The sequence below is a fragment of the Aethalodelphis obliquidens genome, unplaced genomic scaffold (assembly GCF_003676395.1).
Source record: "Aethalodelphis obliquidens isolate GAN/ISIS:26980383/991018 unplaced genomic scaffold, ASM367639v1 scaffold52, whole genome shotgun sequence".
Classification (NCBI taxonomy): Eukaryota; Metazoa; Chordata; class Mammalia; order Artiodactyla; family Delphinidae; genus Aethalodelphis; species Aethalodelphis obliquidens.
Window position 1 is genome coordinate 11,348,946 of NW_020837996.1, and position 8,277 is coordinate 11,357,222.

Here is an 8,277-nt window from a genome sequence, read left to right on the forward strand (position 1 = left end):
TGATATGACACAATCCCACAAGCAGGTGGCTGCCGCTCCACTTCATTTCCTGCTTCAAAACATTTCCTGAAGGGCTTCCCTGGTGGCGCAGTGGTTGAGAGTCCGCCTACCGATGCAGGAGACACGGGTTCGTGCCCCGGTCCGAGAGGATCCCACATGCCGCGGAGTGGCTGGGCCTGTGAGCCATGGCCGCTGAGCCTGCACGTCCGGAGCCTGTGCTCCGCAACAGGAGAGGCCACAACAGTGAGAGGCCCGCGTATCGCAAAAAAACAAACAAACAAACAAACAAAAAAAACATTTCCTGAAGACATAGCAGTGAGCACGTGGTAAGTGTAATATAAAATTTCCAGATCGAGAACAAGTACATCTAAGACTATGTGACTTGGTACAACTTCAGCGAAGATGTAGTCCTTGCCTAAATGGATTGAAGTGTTGAAAAGTCCGCCAATCTGAAAAGTCACAATGCTTGATGTTACCACAAGAGAGAGGCAACATGGTAAACCACTTTCCCCATCAACATCAGAAATCAGCTGATTTCATTTGCAAATTATATCATTAAGGAGAGAACATTAAGGAAAGGAAAGGGTTAGCTAACACTAAATTTTCTCAAGGACCTACTATAGCCATGAATGTTTATGGGGGTTATCTCTGTTTTTTTCACACAAATATCCCTATTTTACTGCTGAGGAAACTAAAGCTCAGAGAAGTTAGTTAACTTGCCCTAGATCCAACAGCCATTGAAATGTCAGAATCTACATGTAGGATCTAACCTAAAGCAACAATTAGTTCTCCCAGTTCTGACAGGCAGTGAAAAGCAGAGGTGAACAGCAGGGGCTCTGGGGCCAGATCACCTGGGCATGAATCCTGACTCCATCACTTGCCAGCTGTGAGACTTAAACAACATGCTTATCATTTTTCATCACTGTCTCCCTTACCTCCATTTGTAAAATGAGCACAAGAATAGTAACTACCCAAGAGGGTTATTTTGAGGATAAGAGGATTATTACAAATAAAGCACTTAGTAAGCAATACTATTATTATGTTGGCTGCTGACTCTGGAGAGAATCAGGACAAACATGCTTTGATGAGAAGTAGAAAGGAGTATGATAAAGCTGTAAATCAGAGGACGATAGATCAAGGCAAGAGAAATAATGCAGAGGTCTCAGTTTCGACCTGCGATGGTATTTGAGGATAGGAGCGGGAAACAGCTCACCAAGAGAGAACATGGACGAATGCCAATGGATAGAACATTAACGAAGACAAACTTAGAAATCAGAGTTGTTCTGTGGATGGGAATACCCTGCAGTTTGTTTTTCACTGGCTTTGCTGTTGTTATTGTTCCCTATTCTTTAAACAGAAAAGACATCACTTTGTTGAACCATCTCAAAAGCAACTGTGTAAAAAGTAAAGTCTATACAATCTGAACTCCTATGAGAGGTTTAGTCTACTTTCCTCAGCTCAGGCAAAGGCTTCTGGAAACAAAGCACCAACTTTGATTCCTAAATGAGCATCAGTCCCTGTGGTTCAGTTACTCAAAGCTTCCAGCAGCACAGAACCTAATAGTTCATGCTCCACAGCTGGGTTCTGAGCCTGGGGCTTCCAGTGACTTTTCAGAGAGCTTCATGATTGGTTTGCTTCCATGGGATTTGGATCAAGATGAAAAATGAGCCCAAGGTTATTTGGAAACAGTTCATATTTAAGAGACCTTCCAACACTTTCACAAATAAAAGCGGTCTATGAATATTGTATAATAACCCTCTAATAACTTCCCACTTGCTAATGTTTATCACGGGAGGAAAATTAGCAACGGGTACACCCATACTTCAAAAGTTAGGAAATGGGAGATAAAATCCAAGTAGTTTGGAAGAGTTGAAATCATTTTACTCAGAAGGGAATAGCAGTTCATCAGGGAAGGAAATTGCATTTGAATTTCCTAACATTGTGATAATAAAAGTATTCTAACTAGATACCTATTTTTGACAGAGTATCCCCAGGCTCCAGCACCTAACCCACCAATCTCTGTCTCCACTAACTCATTATGGGCCATCCATGGAGCCTGTATTGTTCTGGAGTCACAGGGATGGGGTTATGGAGATTGAAGATCATCTGTCTATCTTTAATGCATAAAGTGGAAACCAAACGCAATAATCTCATGGACACTTAAATCAACGTCTTTTCAATCACCATCCATCACCATCCTTTTGTGGCATTGGTGCTAACCCTCACCCTTCATTCTGGAGCAGAGCTGCCCTTTAGGACCTGTTCCACATTAGTGAGTGAAATCGGCCATTTTTTCATTGCCATTCATTTCATTTTTTCAGACCCCCGGCTTAAAAATCAGCGTTTACAAAGAAGCTTGTGATGCGGTAAAGAGCCAGGACAGAAATGTAATAAACAATGTTTTGAATTACATTTTGGACATTTAAAAATGCTCTGGGCTCAATTTCATAAGGCATTTGCATTTGTAATGAGAAATTTAAAAAACCATCTCTGAGCGTCCAGTCTCAGGTTAACAGCCTCTAACTTTTTTGTAGGAGCAATTACAAATTGTACACAGATTCATTATTTCTCGAGTACTTTATCAGGACATTTCCCCATACATCTAATTTATCCTGTCTGAAACGTAACTTGACATAAGGGATTTTCTTAATTGCTTTTGAAGCCCTTCCAAGATAATCAACTGCTTTTGGGAGGATGATAAAAGACAGTAGACAATATTGCCAGTCTGTCTACAGATCACACGCTGAAGTTTATGGGTAAGAGATAGCAAAGAAAGGCAACATTTGCCTCTTAAACTATCTAGTATCTCTGTTTTAATTTGGTTTCCATTTAAATGGCAGTGTTTTGCTATAAGAATAGCAAGAAGAAAATCTCCCATTTTCATCTGCCCCATTGCAATGGCTGTCACTTTGCCGGCGGGGGGGGGGGGGGTAGATGCAGTCATTATTTACAAATGGACAAAAGTACAGTCTTTGTTATTCTGAAGAATCCTAACCAAAGATTAAATAAAGATTAAAGCAAAAATAAAATAACCAAATTTGGGGAGGAGAAGAAATGCTGTCAAAAGCTGGTTGTGTTTCTGCAACCCACCATTTAACAATTTAAGCAAATGATAGAACACTTTTTTAGACCCTTTTTACCTTGAGTTTTCAAGCTGCCAATTCTAAATAATTCCATTTTTAGTTACAGAACTGTTATCTAATGTACATGGTAGGCAGGATTATGGTTGCCCACAGATGTCCATACCTTGACACCCAGAACCTTACATGGCAAAATAGACTTTGTAGATATGATTAAGACTATTGACCTTAAGATGGGGAGATTATCCTGGATCATTGGGAGATACCCAATCTACTCAGGTGCGTCCTTAAAATTGGAGACTCTTTCCCGACTGTGGTCAGAGAGCGATGAGATGGAAGCGTTGGGAGAGATTCAACATGAGAACTCGACCCACTGCTGCTGGCTTTGAAAAAGGAAGGAGGGGGCCACAAGCCAAGGAATGTGGTGGCCTCTAGAAGTTGGGAACAGCCTTCAGTTTATAACTAGCAACAAAATGGGGACTTCATTCCCTCAAATGCAAGAAACTGAATTCTATCAACAACCCTAATGAGCAGGAAATTATTCTTCTCTAAAGCCTCTGCAAAGGAATGCAGCCTGGAGACACTTTGATTTTAGCCCATTGAGATCTGTGTCAGACTTCTGACCTACAGGACTGTGAGATAATACATTTGAGTTGTTTAAGCCACTATGTTGGTGGTTATTTGTAAAAGGTACCCAGAAAACCAATATGCTGTCTAAAGTATAATATCCTATTGTGGTACCCAGATCATCTTCCTAATGCCCAAATATAAGAGATTTAATATGACTTGTATTATCCTTTAGTTAGTACCACCCTGTGCAATGGAAATGCAAATGCTGCTTGCTAAAATCAAATTAAATTATATCTCACAAATGGAAAATATAAAGACTCTAATGTCCTTTTAGGAAGCTGACATTATTAACTTAAGAACACTGACTGGGACATTGGGTAAAGGAAGAAAATTATTAGCTTTGTTTTAGATCAACAGTGTTAATATGCCATGCTGACCCTTAATCATCTCCCAAGAATTGCTCTTGGCAGGAATTGGAAAATTGATTGTTCTCAATTTTAAAGCTTAGCCTTGGCAGTCTTGAAGTCCATGGGAGTTCAAGGAATATTTAGATCTTTTCAACTAAAAGATACTCCAAAATGATAGGAATCATAACTAATAACAGAATCACTTTTTCCAGGTAATGCAGGCAACATTAATAGCCAAAAATAAAATGGTTAGTTTGGTGCTTCACTTGTATTAAACGATGGATGACCTTATCCTAGATATCATGTTCCAGTTGTAGTTAATTAACTTTCCCAAAGACACAATAGCAAAGAATAGCAATTCAAGTGAGGCATGAGATCACAAAAACTGCTATGGAAGGCATCAAACTAAAGAAAACTGGGAGCATTCAGCTCATAAAGCAGGTCAGGAGGAGATCCATGATCTAACTTTATAAATCAATAAAAGTATGGTGTCCCATTTTAAGATGGTGGATGGAATACATGTATCAAATTTTGTTTCCTCCCAAAACCCCAGTGAAGAATACTTTAAAAAAAAAGAAATAAAATAACAAGGACAGGAAGAAGAGGAAAGGAGACAACAGTAACAAAATTTTGGAAGCTGGAAAGCAAAGGGAACTATGGTAAAGGATTTAACCAACCCCCAAAAGCTGAGTTGTAGCCAGTGGTTGTGAGAGCTGAGAACCAAAGTAATTTACTCTGAAAATCCTTAAAAGACTCAGGACCAGATACCTCCAAATCTTGGGTGAAAGGGAAGGAAGAGCGTAAAGAGAAATGAGTGAAATCAGATTCCCAGATCCTCTCCCCAACACCTCCAGATTTCTGAACATCTATCCTCTGGAGAGTCTTTTAACACAGATGATTTCTGGAGTGGAGTACAGGAGGTGAGATGGGCAGGTTGAGGATGGAGGTACTACACTGAAGACAGGAGGAATAAGTGAATGTATGAAAGCTGAATGCTAACTTCAGGACTTTGAACTGTGTGGGGGCACTAACATAATCTAGCAAGGAGTTCAGTATCTTGGGTCAAGGTCTCCACTGGATGAACTGCACACCTTAAGAAAGTCTATTATGTAGGCTGCCTGTGTGGACCCTCGGAGCTGCGCGAGCAGGTCTAGGACAGCCAAGCGGTGCGTCTCCGCCGCACCCAGGGGCCGTGATGCCTACAGAGTAGAGTGAAAGCAGCTGGGCTGAATGTTTCACCGCTGAACTGGTTCCTCAGGTATCCTGGCTCTGGCGATTGCTATGGGAGATTGGATGACTGTTACAGATCGAGGTCTGTCTTCAGAAAGCAAAAATCTCTCTCAATATACCTCAGAAACAAAGATGTCTCCATCAAATTTATACTCACAGCAAGTGCTATGTTCTTCAATACCTTTATCAAAAAATGTGCACTTTTTTTTAGTGCCTTCTGCACATAACAGAATATTGAACAAAGTATTTCATATCTTGATCAGGAATTGACTACTTTCGGTTTTCCTTCATTATATGAAGAATCCAAAGGTAAAGAGACAAAGAGAGAATTAAATATACTTGCTGTTTTAAATTGTATGAATGAGCTACTTGTACTCAGCAGAAGAAACTTCTAGCCCAGAAAAATGTGGAAACACAGAATCTGAAACTGGGAAGCGATATGGACCATCTGCAGAACTGCTATGCAAAACTTAAGGAACAACTGAAAACCTCCAGGACAGAAATGATTGGTCTTCAGGAGACAGACAGACAGTTACGATGCAAGAACAGGAATTTGCATCAGCTACTGAAAAATGAGAAAGATGAGGTGCAGAAATTACAAAATATCATTGTAAGTCAAGCTACTCAATATAATCATGATATGAAGAGAAAAGAGCGTGAATATAATAAACTAAAGGAACGTCTACATCAACTTGTTATGAACAAGAAGGATAAAAAAATAGCTATGGAAGTTTTAAATTAAGTGGGGAGAGCTGATGGAAAAGAGGCTCCTGGAGGATGGGTAAAACTGAAGCCAGGAATGAAGATGAAATGTAAAAAATTCTCTTGAATATTGTCAGAAACAAATCCTAATGGAAAATGCTGAGCTTAAGAAGGTTTTTAGAAACAAATCCTAATGGAAAATGCTGAGCTTAAGAAGGTTTTTCAGCTTAAGAAGCAAATGAAAAAGGAAATAATTTCTCTTCTTTCTCCCCAAAAGCAGAAACCTAGAGAAAGAGCAGATGATAGTACAGGAACTGTTATCCCTGATACTGAAGATGCTGGGGAACTGAATAGAGAGAGTACGTTTCACCCTTCCTGTGCAACTGTGAGAGAGCAGCTTACCAACAGCATCAGAAAACAGTAGAGAATTTTGAAAAGTCACGTAGAAAAACTTGATAACCAAGTTTCAAAGGTACACCTAGAAGGTTTTAATGATGAAGATGTAATCTCACGACAAGACCACGAACAAGAAACTGAAAAAACTTGAGTTAGAAATTCAACAGTGTAAAGAAATTATTAAAACTCGGCAGCCACTTTTACAGCAGCAGCTCGCTACTGCATGTGATGATGACACCACTTCACTGCTACAAGACTGTTACTTGTTGGAAGAAAAGGAACACCTCAAAGAAGAACGGTCCCTATTTAAAGAGCAAAAGAAGAATTTCGAGAAAGAAAGACTAAGCTTTACAGAAGCAGCTATTCGCCTAGGATTGGAGAGAAAGGCATTTGAAGAAGAAAGAGCCAGTTGGGTAAACCAACAGTTTTTAAATATGACTACCTATGACCACCAGAGCTCAGAAAATGTGAAACTTTTCAGTGCGTTCTCAGAAAGTTCGGATCGGGACAACCCTACAGTACACTCGAGGCCACGGCAAAAGAAACCTCACGGTGTGCCTACTGGGTCTCCAGTTTGCAAGTCTAAACTTATTAAATCTCTTCCTGCTTCTCCTTCTACTTCCGACTTTTGCCAGACACGTGCCTGTGTATCTGAACGTAGTTCAATCAATGTACTAAATATAACCCCTGAAGAATCTAAGCCATGTCAAGTTGGAAGAGAATGTACAAATCAGAAGTGGAGTGTGGTATCAAGGTCTGGATCACCGGAAGTTTGTTGTAATGGATGCTCCTCGACCCACGCAAATGCTCACGTAGAGAAGGATGACTTACCTTAGACATGTGAACTGGGATTCTTTTTTTTTTTTCATTAACATGTTCATCAAATTTCCCATCTGAGTTGAAACAGGGTGTGTTATCAAGCCAATCATCTCTAATAATTTAAGATGGTCTGTGTTGTCTGGACTTCCCTGTTCCTCCCCCAAAGAGCTAAAATGTTAAATCTATTTAGAAGGATATAAAAGCTTTGGATATGTATTTTTAGTAACAGAAGCACCTGGTTCTGTGAATAAAGGAATGTATAGACGTTTCGATGGAAACAAAGCACTAGAATGAGTTTCCTCTTATAGGTATTAAAAATAACACTTTTAGGAAACTGATTATTGTAAATATTTAATTTTGTCTCATATATAGTTGGCATTGGAAGTTTAGCCTTTCCTTGAAGGTATACTGCAGATTTTTAACAAAGCAAGTTGTATATTTATTATGTTTAGTGTGATCTGAAATACCCTCGTTCATATGTTTTAAATAAAGTGAAATTTATGTAAAAAAAAGAAAAAGCCTATTATGTAAAAGATAAACTTGGCTCTCTAACAGTGGCCCTCTACATTACTAATTATGGAATCTCTAAACCATATTAATCTCAGTAGGAAAAGGATGGTATGAGAGTCCCTAGAGGCTATGAGTACCGCCTGCGGGTCACCCTTCTGGCCCTTCTATCTCCAGCATCTCAAGGGAGCTTAAAGGCAGCGATGTGCTGATGTACTTAGTGCTCTGCACCCTCTGGCAACACTTCTTTTGTGATAAAACTTTCTGATTCACTCTCCCTGAAACGGCTTAATAGTACAGATCTCAGGCTTCTTCTCCAACCAGCCACCAGACCACTGGCAGTCAAACCTCTGCCCTCCAAGCAGGGGACTGGAAGACCCTTTTCTGAGGAATCTGACCTGCCCAGAAGGAAAAACCTGAAAATAATGACATTGGGAGCTCCCCCAACTAACGGGAAGCACTCACATTGTCCTAGAATAGTTGTTCTCCTTTGGGATGACTTTGCTCCCAGGGAATATCTGGCGATGTCTGGAAACATTTTTGATTGTCAAGACTGGAGGGGTGTG

At 40.0% G+C, this 8,277-nt stretch overlaps 1 pseudogene; it reads left to right on the forward strand.

The window, feature by feature from the left end:
- The first annotated feature begins 5,268 nt into the window (after positions 1-5,268).
- LOC113608307 (afadin- and alpha-actinin-binding protein-like) lies at positions 5,269-7,704 on the forward strand (annotated as a pseudogene).
- Positions 7,705-8,277: the final 573 nt, after the last annotated feature.